This window comes from Ailuropoda melanoleuca, chromosome 15 (genome assembly GCF_002007445.2).
Source record: "Ailuropoda melanoleuca isolate Jingjing chromosome 15, ASM200744v2, whole genome shotgun sequence".
NCBI classification, from domain to species: Eukaryota; Metazoa; Chordata; class Mammalia; order Carnivora; family Ursidae; genus Ailuropoda; species Ailuropoda melanoleuca.
The window spans coordinates 9,761,150-9,770,324 of record NC_048232.1 but is presented as its reverse complement, the minus strand read 5'-3'; the positions used below and the strand labels follow the sequence as shown (position 1 = coordinate 9,770,324).

At 37.3% G+C, this 9,175-nt stretch overlaps 1 protein-coding gene across 2 annotated transcripts in view; it reads right to left on the bottom strand.

Annotated features, from left to right (window-relative positions):
- CELF2 (CUGBP Elav-like family member 2) overlaps positions 1–8,860 on the bottom strand; it is a 397,972-nt gene extending 389,112 nt beyond the window's left edge. For both annotated transcript variants that reach the window (XM_034643776.1, XM_034643782.1), the window contains exon 1: positions 8,843–8,860. The gene's annotated coding sequence lies outside the window, so the exon portion shown is untranslated. The remainder of the gene's footprint in view (positions 1–8,842) is intronic.
- Positions 8,861–9,175: the final 315 nt, after the last annotated feature.

Genomic DNA, 9,175 nt, shown 5'->3' with positions numbered 1-9,175 from the left:
AAAAAAAAAAAAAGCACAAGTAGAGGGGTAAGGATGAATAGTCTGGCTAAATGGTGAATTTCTTTTCTCTGTTGGCTAGTCTCACTGCTCCAGTTTAGTTTTATATAGTGTTATGTGAGTTTAATGTTGCTTATTTGAAAAATGAAAACAACGGAGGATGCTTGAGTGGTTTGGGCCCAAAAGGAAATCTGTATTTTTGCCAGGAAGAAGGAAAAGGGAAATTTGTAACAGGAACATTGATAAAACCTAATCGGAAAAGAAAGATCCATGAGGTTTAAAATATGTATGTATACATAAAAGTGAATTTTATTAATTTATATAATACTGGTAGCTTGAAAATTCCAAACATCAGTGGAGCAAGTGTTTTCAAAGGTATAAAAACCAAACCAGCTCTGAAGAGAGAGAGAAACTCTCCCACCTGTTTTTTTGTCAAAGCTCAGGGGACAGCAAAATCGGAAAGCCGTCAGGAAAGCCACAACAGCTTTGTCTCCCCACGAGTATACTTTCTACGACAAAGTGGTATTAAGTAAATACGAGAAAATCGTATTTAACACATAATTTTATCTTGGCAGTGTCCCTTTAAATACAAAAGAAAATGAACGGTGGAAGATTAGCAACAAAATTATTTATCCAAGACGCTGCAAGAGCTCTTTGAATGCTGGAGCCAGGAATTCTCCGTATTCTGCCCTGGCTCGCCTTCCTGCAGGTTCTGTGTATGTGTGTGTGTGTGTGTGTGTGTACGTGTGTGTGAGTGTGTGTGTGTACGTTTGTGTTTCCCTTCAATCTCAAGAACTGCAACTCTGACATAGCAAATAGGGAATTCTAATTGCAAAATTATACCTTCCATGGAAACCATTTTCTACTCCTTTGCTCTAGAAGCTCTGAAGATATGGATGCTTCCACAAACAGAATGAATGAAGCCCCAGTTCTCTATGGTGACAAATTCAGGAAACGGCAGGTTTTATCTTAAAGGAGTTCAACCGATACACAAATGCTCTCGTGTGCAAATAATGGAATTCTCAAATTGGGATAAATGCACTTTTAAGAATTTGTATTTTGATCATCTATTTCAGGTAACACTTGTGGATAATATAACATAGCTNGGGAATTCTAATTGCAAAATTATACCTTCCATGGAAACCATTTTCTACTCCTTTGCTCTAGAAGCTCTGAAGATATGGATGCTTCCACAAACAGAATGAATGAAGCCCCAGTTCTCTATGGTGACAAATTCAGGAAACGGCAGGTTTTATCTTAAAGGAGTTCAACCGATACACAAATGCTCTCGTGTGCAAATAATGGAATTCTCAAATTGGGATAAATGCACTTTTAAGAATTTGTATTTTGATCATCTATTTCAGGTAACACTTGTGGATAATATAACATATTGAATTACAGAGCAGATAAGGAAAATCTAAAAGGAAAAAAATTAGGGCAGGCCTTTATTAAATTTTAAAGTATGCCTTTGCTATACTCTTATAAAGAGCCAAATAGGGTATCAAAATCTCTGGAGATCACCAGTATAATTTCTTTATCATGTTCCATTTAAAATTTAATTATGCAGTCTACAACAAAAAGAATCTGAGCTGTTTAAATAGGTCATGCAGTGAGTAACTTAACAATATTCTAAAGTTTTCCTTGTAAAGATCGTTCTTTGATAGTCTGTTACACATCAGAACACTGTATTAGAAAACAAGTGCAATTTAATTCAGTCACTATGGACTCATATACATCTATAAAGAATGAAATCCTTTGATTTAGGTAATTTAGAGATGTAATGAAAGTCACGTTTCTGAGAGAGCTGCCCGTTGGATGGGCAGTATCTGCTTATACACTCTCTGGGTAATCATTATTTCCATGCAGGATAGCAAGGTCAAGGGAATTTTTTATTCAATGTTTGGGGCATTTTGCTTTATTATTTCTCAGTGATCATTCATAGCAAGGCAAAAACCTACCTGAATAATTAACATATGAATTAGAGGTGTGTATGGCCTCTGGCTTGCTATTCCTTCATTTCCCACCTCAAATTTTAACCAGCATTGAACTCTGATTTCTTTATAATAACAAAGTAAACACTGTGTTGAGCACTTTACATGTATCGCTTCATTTTATTCTCAGAAGAATTGGTCTTCTGATCATGCCTACTTTGCAGAGAGAGAACATGAGGTGCAGAGAAGTGAAGACACTCATCCAAGATCACAGAACTAGTCAGAGGCCAAACTGTGATTTGGACACGTGCTGGAGTTTGGCTCCAGAGCAAATGTGCCAAATCACTTCAGTAGGCTGCTTTTTACAATACAAGAGGGACCTTGTTTTAAATATGGGCAGTGCTCAAATGTTGGTGAAAATAATTAGCATAAATCCATTCTTTGAATGGACCACTATAATAGCTACCACGTATTGATTATTTACTGCGTGCCAGACACTGAGCTAAACTTATTATGTGCTTTATCTTCTCACACGGACACTTTGAGACAGGTATCATAATTTTTCCAAATCTACAAATGAAAAACTGTGACAGATATTAACTAACGTGCTCAAGGTCACATGATTAAGAAACAGCAGACACAAGATTCAAGCATGTTGAAAGCCCAATCTTCTAACCTCGAAGCTAACACATACTCAACAGCAACAGCTCCAGACAGCCTAGTAACAGTCAAATTTAGGTTAATAACTTTCCAGCCATTAAGATGAATGTTTCTGGGTGCCAAGTATATAAAGCAGTGAGCAGCATGGGAAGGGTGAGAGAAAGCAGAAATTATACATCTGGTCTACCACTGGTTCTCTGAGAGAAAGCTTCTTCAGTGCTTCTTCCCTCCCTTCCTACTATAGACTGAAAGTTTGTGCTCCCATATCCCCAAATCTGTATGTTGAAGCCCTAACCCCTAATGTGATGGAATCAGGAGGAGGGGCCTTTGGGAGGTAATTAGATTTAGGGTGGGGTCCACATGGTGGGATTAGAACCCTCAAAAGAGACACCAGAGAGCTTTCCCTCTCCCCCCACTCCCAGCCACAAGAGGACATGGCAAGAAGGCAGCCATCTGCAAACCAGGGGTCAAGTCCTCACCCAGAACTGAGTACTGAATTGGCCAGCACCTTAATCTTAGACCTCACAGCTTCTAGAACTTGAAAAGTAAACGTTGTTTAAGCCATCAGTCTATGCTATGGTATTTTGTTATAGCAGTCAGAGCTAAGATACTTTCTAATTCAAACTTTCATGCATTCATTCAAACATCTATTCACTCAGTTGGTCAAAGACTTATATAAATATTCTTTTCTGGGCCTAACATGTTCAGGCACTGCTAGGCACTGAGGATAAATAACAAATAATAATGGGATCTCAATGTGGTTTCTACTTAGTGGAGAAGGTGTAAAAGTCCCCCATTAAATTGCAGTATCAGGTAACACAAATGTCAGGGAAGGAGTTAGCACCAGGGGCTTTGGAAATTAACAGAAAAAGCATAAAACCTTTCAGGACACAGAAACTTCATAGAAGAAATGGCATCTAAGATGTGTGGCTTCTTTTTTATTGTTAGTTAGGTAGTGAATCTGAGAGGGAGGACTCTGGGGATTGTAAGGTCTGGGGGCATAATGGCATCCTATGTGGAGAATTTTAACTCCTTTTCTTTCCCTAAATCCATTCTATTAATTTGCACAGTTGCTCTTTAAAAACAGTTTAAAACATTCTCTGGATGAACAGTATCAAAGAGAACAACTGCTCCTCAGGCTGAGTCCAAACTCTTCACATCAACCAGTCATCCCCTAAGGCCCTCTTCCCACCTCTGCACACTATCTAACAATATGGTACCACTTCCTGTTCCCTGCATACCATCCCTGGGCCTCTGTGATGACTTTCCCTCTGTGTGGAGTGCACAGCCCTCTCCACTGCCACATGCTTCATCCTGACCCATCTTCTCAAGTCATGCTCAGGATGGTTCACGATGCAGTCCTTGTTTCCTCCAATCAGAAGCGGCTCATCTTGTTGCTGGAAGCCCTTAGTGCCTTTTGTTTGCTTATCTAAGTTGTCTTATCTATGTTATGGCATTAAACACTTTCCACCCAGCACTCTGATGAGCTGCGCCTGCTACACCAGACTAAACTACTCAGGGGAAGAGACAATGTTCTGTTTGTTTTCTACCAAAGAGCCTCCAACTGTCCTTGGCATATAGTACTTGATGTGCCTTTGCTGAATTAATGAATAAATGATAGATTTTGTAAATGTTAAATTGCACCAGACTTGGGTCCCAGGAAAGTTGGGGGAATTATTCTTTCTTAGGGATTATAAAAAGACAGGAAATGTTCATCAGCTCCAGATGACGTAGTAAGAGGTTGGCCTGGAAATACCAACATTTTTTTCCCTACTTTCCTCACTACCCAGCCCCTAGAAAACAATTTTCTACTCTGTTTCTATGAGTTTGATTGTTTTGTTTATTCAATTGTTTGTTTTGTCTTTTTAGAGTTCACCAGTAAGGGATAACATGCAGTATTTGTCTTTCTCTGTCTGGCCTATATCACTTAGCATAATGTCTTCCACATCCATTCACGTTGCAAATGGCAGAACATCTTCTTTCTCATGGATGAATAATATTCTAGTGTGTGTATGTATGTACAGATGTATATTGACACATCTTCTTTATCCATTCATCTGTTGACAGACATTTAGGTTGTTTCCATATCTTGCTTATTTTGAATAAAGCTACACTGAACATTGGGGTGTAGGTATCTTTCTGAGATACTGTTTTCATTTATACTCAGAAAGGAGATTCCCGAATCATATGGTAGTTCTATCTTTAATTTTTAGGGGAAACTCCATACTGTTTTCCGCAGTGGCTACATCAGTTTACATTCCCACCTATAGTTCACAAGGGTTCTCTTTTCTCCACATGCTCACCAACATTTGTTATCCCTGGTCTTTTTGATGATAGCCATTCCAAGAGGTATGAGGAGATATCTCATTGTGGTTTTGATTTGCATTTCCCTGATGATTAGTGTGATGTTGAGCATCTTTTCATATATATGCTGGCCATCTATATGGCTACTTTGGAAAAACATCTACTCAAGTCCTCTGCCCAGATTTTAATTGGATTGTTTGTATTTCTGCTATAGATTTGTGTGAGTTCTTTATATATGTTGGATATTAAGCCCTTATTAGAGATATGATTTGCAAATATTTGTTCCTGTTCCCTAGGTTGCCTTTTCATTTTGTTGATAGTTTACAAAGGTCAACAACTGAAGATCAAAATTCCATAGGTGAAACTGTAATATAATGACTTTTATGTCTGATAGTCCCATAAACAAGCAGTTCTATCTTCTTGGTAGAAGATCGCAAACAATAACCTGATGGCATAGGTTGGCACTCCAGAAATCGGGGGCTCAGTTACAATATATTTAATATACAATATACTTATGTTCTCTAATCCCCTCAAAGAAGGCACAGACAAAAGATCAAGTTGTTGGATTAAAATATAAGAAAAAAGTCCAAGTTTTTCTGTCATGACTTTCACCTTTGGTCCCTGCCTCCAATAGCTAAAATCTCGTAAAACATGGACTCTGAGTTACATACTTAATTATCTTAAGCTTCGTTTATCAATGAACCTCAAAGAGCATCCTGACTTCTGGGTGTTGTGCTATAAGAACCACTGTAGAACTTCAGCTATTTCTACTAGGGTCTATTCCATTGCTTTATTTTCCATACTGTTGAGTTTATATTAGGAAAGCGGGCTATGTCGGCAAAGAACTAAAATGCTCTCCCTTTTTAAAAAATAGCCACTACTAGTACATGATTATGCTAAAACCTCCATTAATATAAAACTTGTTTATACCTTTACTCTGTTATCCAAAATCAAGTGCTAGCTCTGTATAAGCATCATTTATATTAAAACCCCAGCTGACCATAACTAATTTAATGCCTCCTTTCCATTTGAATAGTTGGGGGGTTTTACCATAATTTAATTAAAAGACACCTACCTAAACTAAACACCCTTCACCATTAAAAAAAAGATCTTGAAAGACATGCTTGTAATGGAAAAAAAAACAAAAAATAACCACCTGTTCAGATTGCTAAGGTGTCCTTTGCTACAGCAAAATAAAGGTGGGGAGTCACCTGTGAGATTGAAAATGATCATTTTCACAGTTCAGGAACTAGAAACATGCATCCCATTTCCGGGACACTTCAAGACAAAGAGGGCAGCATGAATACTACATGTAGCCAGTTTAAATATTTGTTTTAATCCTAACAAGATCATTGGTTTTAATATTTATAATATAATTACAATGCTTAGTGCATGTTGCTCATATAATCTAATTTTTTCTGGTGACGTATGATTACCGGGCTTTAATTTCAGCAATGGCAAGAATTCAAAAACACATTTAGGTTATCATTAGTAACGAAAAACAAACCTGGTACCTGTTCAAGGACCTTGGGCACATATCTCATTTCAACTTCAAAGCATTTTTAACTACCAAGACACAATCCACTGCTACATGATTTGTACATTTTCACAGAATATTATCAACCAGCGGCCAGCTACTTTAAATTAATGCCATGTAAAGCAATTAAAGTTGAAATACTCCACCTCTGTGCAATATTTGTAAATGGCCTTTCAGGAAATTTCAAGACAGTCAAAGCCAATGAAAACCAAACTATAAAACTGCTTTAAATGCCACTGTCTTCCTTCCCAGCCACATATCACTAGTTAGCAGTTGCCTGCATTTTCCATTTTTCCTAGATGTCAAAGCATAAGCGCGATTTTATGACTCAAAGGATAAAAAACACAAAGTGTCATGTTCCACTCATCATTAGCTGACAAATGAACAGAGTAACTACAGGTGCCTTGTTCTAAATAGCACCGAGGTTTTTCGGGGCTCATTTGCACTTTGCCAGCGACAGGCTGGAGAAATATGCAGAAGGACTGGAAGCTAAATGACTGATTGAATTCTACAAGTCTGTACAAACAAATAAGTGCTAGCGAAAGAAATAGTCTGTCGCCAACAGAAGGATCCGTCACCAACATGATTAACATTATTTCATGTTAATGCGAGGGAGGGAAATAATTGTCAATGGATATGTCCCAAACTGCCCTGGAGAAAGTAAAAAGATACCTGAGACCACATGAGAAGAAGCATAATTGAGAAAGAACTGACATATTATTTCTCACACCCTAACTGCCGTGCGTTACAATGACTGTGAATTGCAGTTAGGATGAGATTGTTGTCATGTTTATTTTCAACATGATACAACTTTAGAATAGCAACAACCCATGGGGAAAAAAAAAAAAACTAGGTAGGCTTATTACCAAAATACCTCCCACCGAACTGCAGAAGAGATCAGAGCCTCCCTGGAGTAACAAACCAGCTACAATGGAAGATCGTTCACAGTGAATATGGGCATTGCCTCTTGGTATTCACAATAGAACACTACTTAATAGAATTCAAGGTGCACACCAGGTCTCTCAGACATCTGAGTAATTTTTATCTGCGTGACTATAGCTCCATGTGGGTTTCATCTGACAATACGAGGGTGGTCTGCCCCTTAGCCGTTCTAGAAAAGTTTGAAAGTCATTCTGCATTCCATTATTTGGGGATTAACTTCTTCACCACAAACATGAGCAGATCCACAAGTCTCTCTCTCTCTTTCTGAAAAGGACAAACACTTAGGTCTTCACAGCGAACTTTCTCCAGAGCGAAAGCACAATGACAAACAAAGCCAGTGGGGACACACACACCAGAACACACGTCCACTTCGAACCCTGTAAACCGGCACGGACTTGAAAAGTTTTTTTGGGATGATATCCAAAGAATTAAGACATAGAGTAATTTAAATATTTGGATCACAGTAAACAGTTTCTTTTTTTTTTTGGCAATATTAATCATGATCCTATAAGCAAAGATTTTCTTTACATAAAAAAAACCAACCAAATGTGCTTATCTCCTTAAACAGATGGTGATGAAATATACTTTCTCCCTATTCCCTAGTGCTGTTCATTATCACATTCTGCTGGCTCTTCTTTTTCTTTTCTTGAGATTCTCATCATTTTCATTTCCAACAGTTCCCAGGCAATACCCTATGCCCTATTCACTCATTCATAAGTGGTTATGGAGCACCTTTAAAAACTAAGGAAAGATGCTGGTGCTGCCTACAATGCCCACTAAAATACCTCTTAAAATGCTGTCACTCCCTTTTTTCTTTTTTTCCTCTCTTCTAATAAATAGTGGTAATCATTTTTGATAGCTAGTTGTCTATAATACGCATCCTATTAATCATATCTTATTTCATACAGCGACATAAAATATCAAAAATATATAAAGCACACTGATCAATGTATATATTGATTTCTTTTCCTGATGAGATATTACTAAGTATTTCAATGACAATAAGAAATACAAAAGTACTTATATTATCATCAAAACTATGACGTAAGCTCTTTCATGCAAGCTCAGAATTCTTTCATAACTCAGTAAGTCCTTGCATGCAATCACAGTAGATACACTGAAGAAAAATGCAATTCATTTTACTAATTCCCATGAATATAATAAAGGAAGCAACATGTTTATGATTTCTGCAGAGAATATAGCTCATATATATCTCCAAATGCATGACATAACTTTAAAAAAATGAGAATGATTTCTCTAAGTCATACACGGATATTTCTCTCATTTCTTCTTGGTTACATCTCTTATATGGGACTCATACACAACTTTTGGCATTTACATCGTGAAATATGAAGTCTTAAAATCTGATGTGGGGAAGAGAACATTACAAAGGCCTCTCCAAGAAGATACAGCACTTCTTTCGAGGTGCATCAGAAATCATGCCCAGAATAAGCAAAACCAGCCTGCTCACCTTGGTAGACTTCCCGCTAACTCGGTGGTTGTGTCTCTGGAGGAGAAAAAGAAGATATGTATGATTAGCTTATTTTGGTAAATTATAAAAGTTTGTTTACTAAAACCATAACTCAACGCACCAAGGACTGTAATATCATATGTGTGAAGAAGATACTGTATATGCACCTGTTTAGAAATTTACAATCAACTAACCACATTTCTCATTAATTCCCATAAACCTTTCAATGTTATTTTCAATGCAGTTTTACACACATGCAAAATATCTGCCTCTGCTTTCTGTTTAAAACATTAAAATTTGAAAATGTACAACATACAGAAAGAAAATAGGGAG